Source organism: Bufo gargarizans, chromosome 6 (assembly GCF_014858855.1).
Source record: "Bufo gargarizans isolate SCDJY-AF-19 chromosome 6, ASM1485885v1, whole genome shotgun sequence".
Lineage (NCBI taxonomy): Eukaryota > Metazoa > Chordata > Amphibia > Anura > Bufonidae > Bufo > Bufo gargarizans.
This window is the reverse complement of record NC_058085.1, coordinates 75866129-75882740: the sequence shown is the minus strand read 5'-3', so window position 1 is coordinate 75882740 and position 16612 is coordinate 75866129. Positions and strand designations below refer to the sequence as shown.

The 16612-nt window shown below is 44.9% G+C and overlaps 1 non-coding gene across 1 annotated transcript; it reads right to left on the bottom strand.

The window, feature by feature from the left end:
• Positions 1–3743: 3743 nt before the first annotated feature.
• On the bottom strand, positions 3744–3937 carry LOC122942779. Its single transcript, XR_006390706.1, has one exon. It is a non-coding gene; the product is annotated as a U2 spliceosomal RNA (small nuclear RNA).
• Positions 3938–16612: the final 12675 nt, after the last annotated feature.

Here is a 16612-nt window from a genome sequence, read left to right as displayed (position 1 = left end):
CGTCTAAGGCATCTTCCACAAAGTTTTCATCTATTGGTTTTTTATCAAACAATTCTTGGTAGAACTGTTGCACTTTTTCCAACATTCCTTCTTTCTTTGTTTCTCCATTTATATTTGATATCACTGATTTTTGCCCAGTTATTTTTTTGAAGAAATATCGTGAACACTTTTCGTCAGCTTCTAACTGTTTCACTTTTGTATTGAATATTATTTCTTTACCTTTTTGATAAATTGCCTTTTTAATTTCTCCTTTTGTTTTCTCAATCAGGTTAGAGACATTTATGCCTCCATTCCTCATCTTCAGGTAAGTTTGTAATTTGGTATTCAGATTCTTAAACCATTGCTTTTTTTCTCTTGCTTTTTTATTCCCAACTTTAAGGAAAAATTATTTTGTTTTGGTTTTGACATACTCCCACCACAGTAATATTGATGTGAACTTTTCTTTACAACAAGTCCATCTTTTGTAGTTTTGGACAAAGTCTTTCTTTACTTGCTCATCATCTAATAAGTTCACATTTAGCCTCCATGCACCTTTGCCTTTTCCACCTTCACTTATTTGGATTTGTGTTAGTAACAACTTACTGGTCGGAAAAGATGTTTTCTTCTAAGGACATAGATATGGGCTTAAGAGTTTTAGAAATAAAGAAATAGTCTAACCTGGATTGAACTGCAGGAGTTGCCCCACGTGTATCCTGGGTCTTTGTCTTTCATATTACTCCATACATCAATTAGGTTAAAGTCCATAATCATATTTTTAAGTTGTTGCACTGTTTTGTCTTTCCTCCTTACAGTATCACCAGTCCTGTCTTCTTCTTTTAAAGCACAATTGAAGTCTCCAGCTATGATTATTGGTGATTTCCCAACAATGAATGGTTGCAAGTCCTGTACCAGCTCGGCTCTTTCATGAAGATCTGGTGAGGCATATACATTTAACAGTCTCATTTCTTTCCCATTAACAGTGATGTTTACAAGCAATGCTCTTCCAGGGACAAGTTGCATATATGAATTCACTTGGCACTTATTTCCCTTGAATAATATTCCCACTCCTGCAGATTTATTGTTATTTTCTCCAGACCACAATGAAGGGCCATGTGACCAGCTCTCTCTAAGGTATGCATAGTTTAAGGAATACTCTATTCCGCACTCTTGCACAAAGATGACATCACAATTCACTGATTCCAAATATGCAAACATGGCAGCTCTTCTGGTTGCTCCCTTAATACTCCTCACGTTAAGGGAGGATATTTTTAACGACTCAGCCATCATTCAAATAAGATTCAAATAACAAAAAAGTCTCTTTATATACACAAGCAGCTCTCTTGAGCCCTTTGAATTTCTCACTTTTTGTGAGATAACTTTGTGAAGACATACTAAGCATTAGGTCATTTCATCCGATGAACTACTTGACAAAGGTGGAATCAATTCTGATGACGTTGGACTAGGAAATTGGTGAATATTGGCAGGATTTGATAAGGACACACTTTGCTTTAAGCCACTATCACTTTCATCTGCACTCTGTCGAGTTGGTCTTTTGCTGTTAAAGATTTCAGGATTACTCCCCTTTCTCTTGGTCTCTTTAGTCTCCAGCTCCATGCCATCCTCTCCAGAAGTTCTCCCTTTCATCCCTGCTCCAGTGACAGGTTCCCCTACCACTTTTGCAGAGACAGCACTCTCAGGAGCAATCTTCCCAGGATCCTCTTTGGTCTCATTATTCGGCACTCTGGATGGACCAGCCTCAGGCAGCTTTTGAGGTAAGGTTGTAGTCACAGGTTGCTTTAATACAGGGACTCCAGCTGTAGGTTTCCCAGCAGTCTCAGTTTTTTTTGGCTTTGCAGCTTATGCATAAGACTTTGTCCGCTTAGGGCAGTCTTTAAAAGCATGTCCTTCAGATCTGCACAGGTTGCATATGATTGTGTTTGGACAGTCCATAGTTTTATGTCCAGTTCTTTGACAATTCCCACAGTATATGACTATCATTTTTGCACTCTGTTTGCACATGCCCAAATTCATGACATTTCCGGCAATATCTAGGCATGCCAGGGTAGTATAAATATCCTCTATCTCGTCCAATGGAAAAGTTGGATGGAGGATTTTTCAGGGTCCGTCTTGAAGGTGACAAGGAACTGATATTTTCCAGTCCATATATTTAGTCTGTTCATCAATTTTTTAGATGACTTTATATTTAGGCAATATCCGGATAGAAAAGTTTCAATGTCACACAGTTCAACAAATGGGTACTTCCCCCGTTGAGTAGAGCAAAACGAACTTTAGTCCATTTAGAATTGGATCCTTATAATGCAGTTTCAATTGTTCATAAAGATTCTGGCAATCCGAAAGGCTGTCAAAAGTTATAATAAACACACCTTTTTTTGAATCGTTCAGTGCCAAGATATTCTCCTTTCTCACATTCAAAGTTCCTTCCAGGATAGTTTCCACAAAAAACTCCAGCTCTCCTTTCTCTTTCACATCTTCAGAAATTTTAACCAAGACGGAATTACGAATCCTCATCTCGTTGTCATAAGCGAAGCGGACGCTGTGCATTGCCATCATCTTCTTCTGATACGGGATCGCCTTCTCACTCTTCGCAGGAAGCTCGGACAACCTCTCAGCAAAGTCCGGACAAGACAGAAATCTTTGCCAAAAGGCCGAGAAGCGATAACCAGAAAAGGGTTCGCCCTACAGGCTGACGGTCCCCAATGCAGAACACTTGTGATGGCCATAGCCTATACAGGCCCCAGCTGCAGAGACAGTCCGGGAGGCTTCTTTCTCTCACAAACCAGGAAAAACGTGTGTGCTACGCTCTGGAATCACCAGAATGCTCCACTTCGTGTTTTTCGTATCTGCATAGCTCCGCCCACCACTGTTGGTAACGCCTTTTCTTCGCACGCAATTCCGGATGCCAAAGCACGCCAAGCAGAAAGACTGATAAGGAGTGAATGGAGAGTACTGAGAAAAAAAAAAAAAAAAGATGTAGGCATTGTTGATTGTGATGTCACGGCCCCATTGTTGAGTGTTCCATCGGAGCCCTTGTGATGTCATCCACTGACCTGACCTTACTTGACCTCTGACCTTACAAGCCTCTTGTGACACGTGCAGTGTTCCGTCCATTGGCCAGACAAGGCAGGTCCAGCTATTGCTGATACATAGGAAGTGCTGGACTACTTTTTAGCCTCCAAGTCATCCATCTAGTTTACAAGATCCACAAGAGGGAGATACAGGCAAACAAATTTTACTTATTTACTAAAGCACTACAAAAGCTAAATTGGTTACATCCAGCCAACTTGCTACAAAAGGGGCAATTCACAGGAACAAGTCAGCAGCCTGCACAGGTGTGCACAACAGGCCCAAATCAAAGCCATGGTGCGTGGAGTGGAGGTAGGTGCGTGGAGTGGAGGTCCAAACAATGCAGTCCGGTGATATCAAAACAATTCATTCAGGTGATAAGCCAATTAACCTAACAATTAAGCCATCAATCTTAATTGGATTTGGGGTGTTTGGAGAGGTGACTGGCTGGCTGGCTGGCTGGCTTGCTTGGTGCTGGAACAAACCCACACACAGCTGATGCAATTAGGAGATTGACAGGCTAGATGCAGGTATGCAGAAAGCAGCACAGCACAAACCTCACAGGGGAGAAGCTGAAGTGCAGACTCCTGAGGCAGGACACAGCAAGTTCGAACTTGCTTGCTGGCAGGATGCTTACAATCCATCTCTCAATTTCATTCTGTTTTTTCATACTGGAATAGAAAGGGTGCACCGGTCCTGGAGGTACTGCAATACCAGGTCAATGCGTGGAGTGGACAGAGCAAGCTCTTTTTCCATCTCCCTGTTCGAAAAATCCATTTAATATATGGTCCCCAGATAGGGGACGTATCAGATATTAAACTGATAAGAACAGATTTTTAAGTTGATATTTACCCATCGAGGGGTAAAAATCATTTATTAAAACCATAACAATATTACATCACATAAATATTATAAAACCATTTTTACATGAGACTTATTAAAAAGCAAGGTTTTATAAAATCATATGACTGACCCCCATTCCCTTAAAAACCACTTGTGGCACATAAAAGGTGTTCTTTTTTTGTCGAATAAATAATAATTGTACATTTCATCTAAAACCATCTTTAAAACATTTTCCTCAGTAATAAAATCATTTTTAAAACATAAAATGTTCCGGGCCGACCATGGAGCTACTTTGACACAGTTCGTGATCTTCCATGCCATAGTCCTTTTTATTCTTGAAGGGCACTCCAGACACCCATAAAAGACACCGTCCATAGATAATGCTTTCAGTCCTGTGATCTTCTTCATCAAGGGGAACATTTTTTTTCCAAATTTTCTGCGCAAAATAACAATACCAAAATAAATGGTAAACGTCCTCCTCCTCTCTGCATGCTCCCCTAGGACACTCCGCGGTGCTTGTCAATCCTCTTCGGTGCTGGAATGCCCGGCATGGAAGACACTGATGTACGCAGCTCCAGGCCAGGTCCTTCTGTGCGTTAAAAAGATAGTTTTCATTAATATTTTTCCAGGTCTGCTTGCATTTTGGCCAAGATTAAAAGTATTCGTTATTTTTTCTAAAATCTTATAAGAAACTGGTAAATTAAAAGAGTAGGGAGAATTTAAAATCGTTTTAAACCACCCAAACTTCCTCATAAAATACCCAGTATTATAACAAATAAAAAACGACCAGTAATTGTCTTTAAAAAGGGCATTAAAACAGTAACTAAAATACTTAATTAAAAGAAACATTTTAATATCAGTAAAATCCTTTCCACCTTTACATTTAGGAAGCATTACCGTATCTCTTCGCAGCTTGTCCATCTTGGAACCCCAGAAGAAATTAAAACAGGCTTTGTTAATTTTTTTAAAAATACGGTCCGATGGAGGGAACACCATACTAAGATATAATAAAATGGGTAAAACTATCATTTTGATAATTAAAACCTTCCCCTCCATCGTCAGCTTCCTTAGATTCCACATGCATAATTTCTTATTTACCTTCTCTGTAACCGCATCCCAATTCCTGAGGCCGTCATTAGACTCGCTGAAGGTGACTCCTAAAATCTTTATAGACTCAGACTCAGGAATGTTAATGTCATTTAAAACCATCTCTCCGACATTTAAAATATTACTTTTGTTCAAATTTATTTTAAAACCGGAGGCGCAACAAAAGTACTCCACTTGTTTGGTTGCTTTTTGGATTGCAAGGGTGTCCCTGCAAATTACGGCGACATCATCCATGTACCCCACTACTTTAGCCGCTAGTCCCCCCCCCCCCCCCGCCTGGCAGGGGGACTCCGCGTATCTGTTTGTCTTTTCGTAACATAATTAAAAGAGGCTCCGAGGCGCAAATAAAAAGTAGTGGGGACAAGGGACACCCCTGCTTCACACCAGATTTTAAAATAACATCCTGAGTCTTAAAACCATTGACTAAGATCTTACTTGTACATTGGTTATAAAATGCTCTCAAAGATTGTACAAACCCTTCTGGTATACCCATTTTCTTTAAAACTTTAAAAAGGTAAAAATACGATACGCGGTCAAAAGCCTTTTCGAAGTCTAAAGATAAAATGGCAACCTTCCCGTTCCTTTCATTCGTATAATTAATAACGTCTTTTAAAAGGTTAATATTGTCCCAGATGCTTCTCCCGGGCACCCCGCAGACCTGGTTTTGATGGATTATTTTGTGTATGATTTTCTTTAGTCTATTTGCACATAGCTTTGCCATAATTTTATAATCACAGCAAAGCAAGGTGATAGGTCTCCAGTTTTTAATATCTGTCTTGTCGCCCTTTTTGTATAAAAGGGAGACCTCACCTTTTTTCCAGGATCCCGGGAGAGCCTTGGACCTAAAAACTTCTTTTAAAAGAGAAAACAAATCATCTTTTAAAATGTTATAAAATGTAATATAAAACTCAATGGGTATACCGCCAGGGCCAGGCACCTTCTCCTTCTTAAAACTTTTAACTGTTTCTAAAACTTCTGGTTCAGTGATTTCCTGTAATAAAAATCTAAAACATTCTCAATCCCCTTCAGCGAGTCTTTCATAAAATGTTTGTCTGTTATCTTTTCATTAAATAATTCAGAATAAAACTCATGAACTTTCTTTAGGATACCATTAATATTTTTCTCCCCCCCAAGCTCCTCAATCTGGGCACGTTTATCTTGTATTTTTTTTAGAAAGTACCTGGAGCAGGTCTCGTTCTCTTTCATATGTTTTACTTTAGAACGAAACATAATTTCTTTGCTCTTCTGCTCCAGGCACTGAGAAATTTCTTTTTTATGTCGGAAATTTCTTTTTTAACATCAATACCCAGATCGCGGAGCTTGTATTGTGTCTGCAGGCGGGTATTTAGGTCATCATAAAATTTCATTTTTTCTTGGGCCTTAAGCTTCCCCTTATTAATAAAAAAGGTCTTAAATTTTCTTTTTCATACCTTCCCACCATTCCGTAATAGGTCTTCTGGGGTTCCTTACCCGCCTGCAGTACTTGTAAAAGACAATAAAATCAGATAAAATTTTGGGGTCTTTTAAAAGAGAGACATTCAGTTTCCATGTTTTTTCCTTTTTGTGATTGCCACCAAGCTGCACCTTAAAAGATAATAATTTGTGATCTGAAAAAATATTAGTTAAAAGCTTACAATTAAGAGGCAGTACTTGATAAGAGCAGAAGATAAAATCAATTCTGGATTTGCAAGTTGCGTTACCCCAGGTAACGCCGGCCTCTTCAGATAAAAGACTATTACATTTTTTTAAAACGTCAGTGAGCTTGAAATCTATGACAATATTTTTAAGCAGAGAGGAAGATCTGTCATAGTTCCTGCTCACTGCGCTAGAGAGCCGGCGTTCACCTCTTAAAATACAATTAAAATCTCCTGCTAAAATCAATGGCTCAGAATCTTTAATAAAAAGGGATAACATTTCTAGCATTTCTGCTCTTTCCTTTTTATCAGTAAAACCATAAACTGCCATCTTAAACCATCAATAAAAGCTTTAACTAATAAAATCCTCCCCGGTAAAATCTCATTAATATGGTCTATTAAAACATTTCCCTTAAATAAAATAGCTACACCCCCGGATTTATTTTTATTTGACCCGGACCATACAGATGGTCCGAGTTTCCAGTCATTTTTTTATGACTGTGGGGGATGCAGCACTCCTGTAAGAAGAACACCGAAGCAGATAAAATAGATAAATAATTAAAAAGTGCAATTCTTCTGGCTCTGGAATGCACGCTTCTGGTGTTCAGGGAAATGCCTTTTAAAATAGCCATAATAAAAGATTAAAAAGGGAGTTTATTGTCTTACCTCAGCACAGCTTCAGACAGCATCAGCAGGGCCAGAGAATTCTCCTCTGCTTTCTTCGCCACCTAGTGCCCCAGATGTTACTGTACGCAAGGATTCGGCAGGAGAGGAGCTACCATCGCTCAGCAGACCCCCCTGTCCCATCAACACACCTTCCAGAGACAGCTGCCACACGGGGCTCACGGACGCTTCCTCAGGTCTCAGAGCCACAGCGTCCTCCCTCCCCCTTTCCGGGGCAGAGGTTTCACTGAATATAGTCTCGGGCACAGTGTGTACTGTGCCCTCAGTGTCACCACTTAGGTGAAAGGAGGGACCTGGTTGGCTAACTCCAGGATCCGTCACTGGTTCCCCAGTTGGCATCTCCCTTTGGCCTTTCACCACCAATGAAAAGTCCCTCCTCTTTTTGGACGCCGCGGCTCCACCTGGATCCTCTGGGGTGTGCCCAGGGGCCGAGTGCGGGCCAGGCAGATCAGCTTCATTCGATCCGCCCCCAGCCTCCATCTCTGGAGGGGGCTTACTCGTCGGCTGATCACTGGACTTCCTCTTATTCCGCTTATTGGGGGGGGTCCGCTCGTGGTGTCCATTCGCTCTAGCTCCTCTCCTTGGGGCTGCGGTTTGGCTTGTTCTCTCCCTTCTGGTTCCATCTGTTCCGCCTGTTCTTCTGGCTGCCTCTGCTGCTTCGGCTGTGCCTCGGACATATTTTTAAAAGGACAATCACGAGAGAGATGCCCCATTTTCGTGCAAGCGTAACATTTTTTACCTGCGGTGCACTCTTTGGTGTCATGTTGAGTGCTGCCGCAGTTTTTACATGTGCTCATGCATCTCTCTGCGTAATGTCCGTACTGTTTACAATACCTGCAGAATGGTGGCATATTTGAAAAAAACATATCACCTACCAAGTCTCCCAATTTAAAACGTACAGGGGGTAGAATGAAGCCTCCAGGATGCTTGGAATCACGGTTACAGATGACTTTAAAACACCACTTTGAAGTCCAGATCCCGGCAGTATTAAAAATCTTCCTTACTGAAATGATTTTTTTAAAATAGGTGTTTAAAAATGCAGCAATGACATTAAGACTTGCAAATGGAGTAATACATTTTTATAACAACTGTAAGAGATTCATCAATTTCATGCTCATAGATCTTAAGGCCCTGTACCCTCGCATCATTTAAACTTTGTGGAATCTTGGCTAAAAAGCTTTTAAAAATACAGTTTTGAGTAAAAGTGACATTATAGACCCGTCTTTTTGGATAGTCCTGTATGGCCAAAATTTCGTGCCTTTGCACTCCAAACACACCATACAGGACTTTATCTACTAAATAATCAAGCTTATAAATATCTTTTTTCCTCTCTGTCACATATAGTCTCACGGTATCTTTAATCTTGGCATAATCCGGGATCTGGTGCTCATCATCATCTTCCTCTTCTTGTCTCGTCACATTCTCTCGCAATTTTTCTGTTCCTCCACGGGTCTCGTCATATTTGGCATAATCTTTTCTTGGGGTTCCTTCATCCTTGGAACTTCTCCTTGGGTCTTTTCCACTTTTTCCGCCTTTCTTCTTTCTCTCCATCACGATAAATCCGTCTCCTCCAGGTGCTCCTCCTCCGGTCTCTCCTCCAACTCCTCCTTCATCGACCCCTCCTCCTCCTCCCGGGTCGTCTGCCATAGATGTAACCTTGGCGCTTGTCTCTAAGGACAAAAAATACAAGTGCTCCCCTGCAAGTCCTGGGACTTACAGAGGTTCGGGGGATCGCAACTCGACGTCCCCTGGACTAAGCCTCTCTCCCAATAGCAGCAGGGGGGTGAAGTCCAGGCTATAAACCTAGGACGATCCCCCCCAGGCCGAGAGAGAGGGTACCCGGGTCCTACTTTCTGACACAGAAACAAGTGCAGCACCTCACAGTACTACACTTGATCTTAGCCAAAAGGCCGAGAAGCGATAACCAGAAAAGGGTTCGCCCTACAGGCCGATGGTCCTCAATGCAGAACATATGTGAAGGCGATAGGCTACAGGCCCCAGCTGCAGAGACAGTCCGGGAGGCTTCTTTCTCTCACAAACCAGGGAAAACGTGCGTCCTACGCTCTGAAATCAACAGCATGCTCCACTTCGTGTTTTTCGTATCTGCATAGCTCCACCCACCACTTTTGGTCACGCCTTTTCTTCGCACGAAATTCCTGGTGCCAAAGCGTGCCAGGCAGAATGACCGATAAGAAGTCAAAGGAGAGTAGTGAGAGAGAGCCCTTGTGATGTCATCCAGTGACCTGACTTTACTTGACCTCTGACCTGACAGGCCTCTTGTAACACGTGCAGTGTAACTTTGATCCGAACCCGAACCCCATTGAAGTCAATGGTGACCCGAACTTTTCGGCACTAAAAAGGCTGTAAAATAGCCCAGGAAAGGGCTAGAGGGCTGCAAAAGGCAGTAACATGTAGGTAAATCCCCTGCAAACAAATGTGGATAGGGAAATGAATAAAAATAAAAATAAAATAAATAAAAATTAACCAATATCAATTGGAGAGAGGTCCCATAGCAGAGAATCTGGCTTCACGTCACCCACCACTGGAACAGTCCATTCTCAGATATTTAGGCCCCGGCACCCAGGCAGAGGAGAGAGGTCCCATAACAGAGAATCTGGCTTCATGTGAGCAGAGAATCAGTCTTCATATCATAGCAGAGAATCAGGCTTCACGTCACCCACCACTGTAACAGTCCATTGTCATAAATTTAGGCCCCGGCACCCAGGCAGAGGAGAGAGGTCCCATAACACAGAATCTTGCTTCATGTCACCAGAGAATCAGTCTTTATGTCATAGCAGAGAATCATGCTTCACGTCACCCACCACTGTAACAGTCCATTGTCATAAATTTAGGCCCCGGCACCCAGGCAGAGGAGAGAGGTCCCATAACACAGAATCTGGCTTCATGTCACCAGAGAATCAGTCTTCATGTCATAGCAGAGAATCATGCTTCACGTCACCCAACATTGGAACAGTCCATTGTCATATATTTAGGCCCCGTCACCCAGACAGAGGAGAGGTTCATTCAACTTTGGGTTGCCTCGCAATATAATGGTAAAATGAAAATAAAAATAGGATTGAATGAGGAAGTGCCCTGGAGTACAATAATATATGGTTAAGGGGAGGTAGTTAATGTCTAATCTGCACAAGGGATGGACAGGTCCCGTGGGATCCATGCCTGGTTCATTTTTATGAACGTCAGCTTGTCCACATTGGCTGTAGACAGGCGGCTGCGTTTGTCTATAATGACGCCCCCTGTCGTGCTGAATACACGTTCAGACAAAACGCTGGCCGCCGGGCAGGCCAGCACCTCCAAGGCATAAAAGGCTAGCTCTGGCCACGTGAAGTTGAATGGGGCCGAACCATCAGTCAGTACATGGAGGGGTGTGCACACGTACTGTTCCACCAAGTTAGTGAAATGTTACCTCCTGCTAACACGTTGCGTATAAGGTGGTGGTGCACTTAGCTGTGGCGTGTTGACAAAACTTTTCCACATCTCTGCCATGCTAACCCTGCCCTCAGAGGAGCTGGCCATGACACAGCTGCCTTGGCCTTGGGCTTCCACTTGTTCCCCTGTGACATTTGGGAATGCTCTCAGTATCGCGTCTACCAACGTGCGCTTGTACTCGAGCATCTTCCTATCACGCTCCAGTGCAGGAAGTAAGGTGGGCACATTGTCTTTGTACCGTGGATCCAGCAGGGTGGCAACCCAGTAGTCCGCACACGTTAAAATGTGGGCAACTCTGCTGTCGTTGCGCAGACACTGCAGCATGTAATCGCTCATGTGTGCCAGGCTGCCCAGGGGTAAGGACAAGCTGTCCTCTGTGGGAGGCGTATCGTCATCGTCCTGCGTTTCCCCCCAGCCACGCACCAGTGATCGGCCCGAGCTGCGTTGGGTGCCACCCCGCTGTGACCATGCTTCATCCTCATCCTCCTCCACCTCCTCATCCTCGTCCTCCAGTAGTGGGCCCTGGCTGGCCACATTTGTACCTGGCCTCTGCTGTTGCAAAAAACCTCCCTCTGAGTCACTTCAAAGAGACTGGCCTGAAAGTGCTAAAAATGACCCCTCTTCCTCCTCCTCCTCCTGGGCCACCTCCTCTTCAATCATCGCCCTAAGTGTTTTCTCAAGGAGACATAGAAGTGGTATTGTAACGCTGATAACGGCGTCATCGCCACTGGCCATGTTGGTGGAGTACTCGAAACAGCGCAACAGGGCACACAGGTCTCACATGTGCAAGGTGGAGTTCCACCTGGTGGGCACGTCGCATATGAGGCGGTGAGCGGGAGGGTCGAAGTTACGCTGTAGCGCAGACAGGCGAGCAGCGGCAGGATGTGAACGCCGGAAGCACGAACAGACGGCCCGCACTTTATGCAGCAGCTCTGACATGTCGGGGTAGTTGTGAATGAACTTCTGCACCACCAAATTCAGCACATGCGCCAAGCAAGGGATGTGCGTCAAACAGGCTAGTCCCAGAGCTGCAACGAGATTTCGCCCATTATCGCACACACCACCAGGCCGGGCTTAAGGCTCACCGGCAGCAACCACTCGTCGGTCTGTTGCTCTATACCCCGCCACAACTCCTGTGCGGTGTGGGGCCTGTCCCCCAAACATATGAGTTTTAGAAACGCCTGCTGACGTTTACCCCGGGCTGTGCTGAAGTTGGTGGTGAAGGTGTGTGGCTGACTGGATGAGCAGGTGGAAGAAGAGGAGGAGGACGCTGAGTAGGAGGAGGCGGCAACAGGAGGCAAAGAATGTTGCCCTGCGATCCTTGGCGGCGGAAGGACGTGGGCCAAACAGCTCTCCGCCTGGGGCCCAGCCGCCACTACATTTACCCAGTGTGCAGTTAGGGAGATATAGCGTCCCTGGCCGTGCTTACTGGTCTACGTATCTGTGGTTAGGTGGACCTTGCCACAGATGGCGTTGCGCAGTGCACACTTGATTTTATCGGATACTTGGTTGTGCAGGGAAGGCACGGCTCTCTTGGAGAAGTAGTGCCGGCTGTGAACAACATACTGTGGGACAGCAAGCGACATGAGCTGTTTGAAGCTGTCTGTGTCCACCAGCCTAAATGACAGCATTTCATAGGCCAGTAGTTTAGAAATGCTGGCATTCAGGGCCAGGGATTGAGGGTGGCTAGGTGGGAATTTACGCTTTCTCTCAAATCTTTGTGAGATGGAGAGCTGAACGCTGTCGTGTGACATGGTTGAGATGCTTGGTGACGGAGGTGGTGGTGTTGGTGGTACATCCCCTGTTTTCTCGGCGGCAGGTGCCAACGTTCCTCCAGAGGCGGAGGAAGAGGCCGAGGCGGCAGCAGCAGAAGAGGCTGAGGCGGCAGCAGCAGAAGAGGCCGAGGCGGCAGCAGCAGAAGAGGCCAAGGCGGCAGCAGCAGAAGAGGCCAAGGCGGCAGCAGCAGAAGAGGTAGCAGGGGGAGCCTGAGTGTCACGACCGCTATCCCAGCAGCAGTCGTGTCGCACCAGACGGAGGGGAAGGGGGACCCTTATCTACGGATGGGAAATAGAACGGTCACCCCTGACTAACCCTAAGCTGGCACCTGTCTGTCCTGATACCCTAGACGGGGTGTGAACCCGTGCGGCGAGCAGGATGCCTAAACCCTCAGTCACCCTAACAAGACTAGACTGGGGAAAGGCAGATGGGAGCACTAGTCACCATCACTCACGTCTAGGAGAACAACAGGGGAAGACAGCAACAAACAAACAAACAATCAAACATAGATAGACTTATCCAGTCACGAGCAGAGAAGGTGATCCCAGTAACGACGGTCCACACCGGACGAGAGCTCCACAGCAATACCATCAAACGATCTCCTTCAAAGGTCAGAACAGCACTGGAAGTAAGGACTATATCTGGCAATGACTGCAAGTGAAACTGAAACTAATATAGTAGCTGGGAGTGGCAGACAGGACTCACCTGAGAAGGATGCCTACAAACTCCCAGTCAGGACAAAAAGGTTCACAAGGCAAAACCCTCATGACATACCCTGAACCACAGAGCAAACTCACAAGCTATCGCGAGTAGCAAGTCGCTGCGACCTTCTCCTCCCAGACCTGTCTGGATCAGTCACAGTCGTGACACTGAAGGACTTCCTTGTTTTTAAGGTGTTTACTCCACTGCAGTTCATGCTTTGCATGCAGGTGCCTGGTCATGCAGGTTGTGCTAAGGTTCAGAACGTTAATGCCTCGCTTCAGGCTCTGATGGCACAGCGTGGAAACCACTCGGGTCTTGTCGTCAGCACATTGTTTGAAGAAGTGCCATGCCAGGGAACTCCTTGATGCTGCCTTTGGGGTGCTCGGTCCAAGATGGCGGCGGTCAGTAGCAGGCGGAGTCTCTTGACGGCGGGTGTTCTGCTTTTGCCCACTGCTCCCTCTTTTGCTATGCTGTTGGCTCGGTCTCACCACTGCCTCTTCCTCCGAACTGTGAAAGTCAGTGGCACGACCTTCATTCCATGTGGGGTCTAGGACCTCATCGTTCCCTGCATCGTCTTCCACCCAGTCTTGATCCCTGACCTCCTGTTCAGTCTGCACACTGCAGAAAGACGCAGCAGTTGGCACCTGTGTTTCGTCATCATCAGAGACGTGCTGTGGTGGTATTCCCATGTCCTCATCATCAGGAAACATAAGTGGTTGTGCGTCAGTGCATTCTATGTTTTCCACCGCTGGGGAAGGGCTAGGTGGATGCCCTTGGGAAACCTTGCCAGCAGAGTCTTCAAACAGCATAAGAGACTGCTGCATAACTTGAGGCTCAGACAGTTTCCCTGGTATGCATGGGGGTGATGTGACAGACTGATGGGCTTGGTTTTCAGGCACCATCTGTGCGCTTTCTGCAGAAGACTGGGTGGGAGATAATGTGAACGTGCTGGATCCACTGTCGGCCACCCAATTGACTAATGCCTGTACCTGCTCAGGCCTTACCATCCTTAGAACGGCATTGGGCCCCACCAAATATCGCTGTAAATTATGGCGGCTACTGGGACCTGAGGTAGTTGGTACACTAAGACGTGTGGCTGTGGCAGAACGACCACGTCCTCTCCCAGCACCAGAGGGTCCACTAACACCACCACGACCATGTCCGCATCCGCGTCCTTTACTAGATGTTTTCCTCATTGTTATAGTTCACCACAACAACAAAAATATTATTTGGCCCAATGTATTGAATTCAAATTCAGGCCTTTTTTTAAAGACACCTAACACTATCTGGCTATCTATTTAGGTACCGTATTACACTAATACAGGCACAGCAGTAACCACAGATTTAGCTGACTATAAATTTGAGGCCTATTATTTAGGCGCTGGGTGACAGGTATACGTTTACAGACAGAATTAGACTGGGATATGCACAGTAGCGTGTGTGTGAAGTTATTGAGAATGACCCTATGTGCACCTTGAATCTTATATACCCTTTTAGGGATAAATTTAAAGGAGGTCTGATACAGCAGAAACCACTAATTTAGAGAATTTCTAAATTGGGAATTGTATTTCAACCCAGAACAAAAACTGTGCTTTGACGGACACTAAATAACTTGACCAGCCACAGCAATAACCACAGATTTAGCTGACTACAAATTTGAGGCCTATTATTTAGGCGCTGGGTGACAGGTATACATTTACAGACAGAATTAGACTGGGATATGCACAGTAGCGTGTGTGTGAAGTTATTGAGAATGACCCTATCAGCACCTTGAATCTAATATTCCCTTTTAGGGATAAATTTAAAGTAGGCCTGATACAGCAGAAACCACTAATTTAGAGAATTGCTAAATTGGGAATTGTATTTCAACCCAGAAAAAAAACGGTGCTTTGACGGACACTAAATAACTCGCCCAGCCACAGCAATAACCACAGATTTAGCTGACTACAAATTTGAGGCCTATTATTTAGGCACTGGGTGACAGGTATACGTTTACGGACAGAATTAGACTGGGATATGGCCAAAAAATAACCACACTATTGATGGTTAAATGCACTTGGTGTGACAGCTTGACCCTGATGTAGAATTTAGCCAAAAAACAACCGCACTATTGAGGGCTAAATGCACTTGGTGACAGGCTCAGCTTGCCCTTGATGTAGTATATGGCCAAAAAATAACCACACTATTGATGGTTAAATGCACTTGGTGTGACAGCTTGACCCTGATGTAGGATATAGCCAAAAAACAACCACACTATTGAGGGTTAAATGCACTTGGTGACAGCTTGCCCCTGATGTAGTATATGGCCAAAAAATAACCACACTATTAATGGTTAAATGCACTTGGTGTGACAGCTTCACCCTGATGTAGGATATAGCCAAAAAACAACCACACTATTGAGGGTTAAATGCACTTGGTGGCAGCTTGTGCTAGCGCACCACAAGACACAAAATGGCCGCCGATCACCCCAGAAAAAAAGTGAATGAAAAACGCTCTGGGCAGCCTAAAAACAGTGAGCAATTGAATAGCAGTTCAATCATCCACAGCTGCAGATCGATCACTTGGAGGAGTTAATCACTTGGAGGAGTTAATCACTGCCTAATCTCGCCCTAACATCGCAGCTGCAACCTCTCCCTATACTGATCAGAGCATAGTGACGGGCGGCGCTACGTGACTCCAGCTTAAATAGAGGCTGGGTCACATGCTGCACTGGCCATTCACAGCCATGCCAATAGTAGGCATGGCTGTGATAGCCTCTTGGGGCAAGTAGTATGACGCTTGTTGATTGGCTGCTTTGCAGCCTTTCAAAAAGCGCCAAGAAAGCGCCGAACACCGAACCCGGACTTTTACGAAAATGTCCGGGTTCGGGTCCGTGTCACGGACACCCCAAAATTCGGTACAGTTCGGGTTCGCTCATCCCTATTGATAGCCTTAGCCCCAAAGGTCTCAATGAAGGTTTTGCCTTCACAGCCTTTCTTTAAGAGTGAGGGAGAGGTACCATTCTATGTTGGTTTTTCAATTATTGCATTCTCTTTTTTACTTTTTGCTCAGTGTCTTATTAAGTGTTCATATTGACACGTTTCAAGCTATTGGATTATTATCCTACAGTCCCGGAAATCTTGGGGTGCCACAAGGACGGTATCAACCAATAATTTTTTCTGAGGGTGCTTTTAGACCATATAGGGGGTTATACTGTCCTATAAAATGGTCATATGCATCAGCGTTACCATTGCTAGTAAGATCAAGGGTCTTGAATGAATGGTCTAGAATTTTTAAATATGGCACGCACCTCTTCTATGCCAGTGTTTCACTGCCCAAAGGGTAGATCCTTGTAGAATTATCATAATTCTTCTATT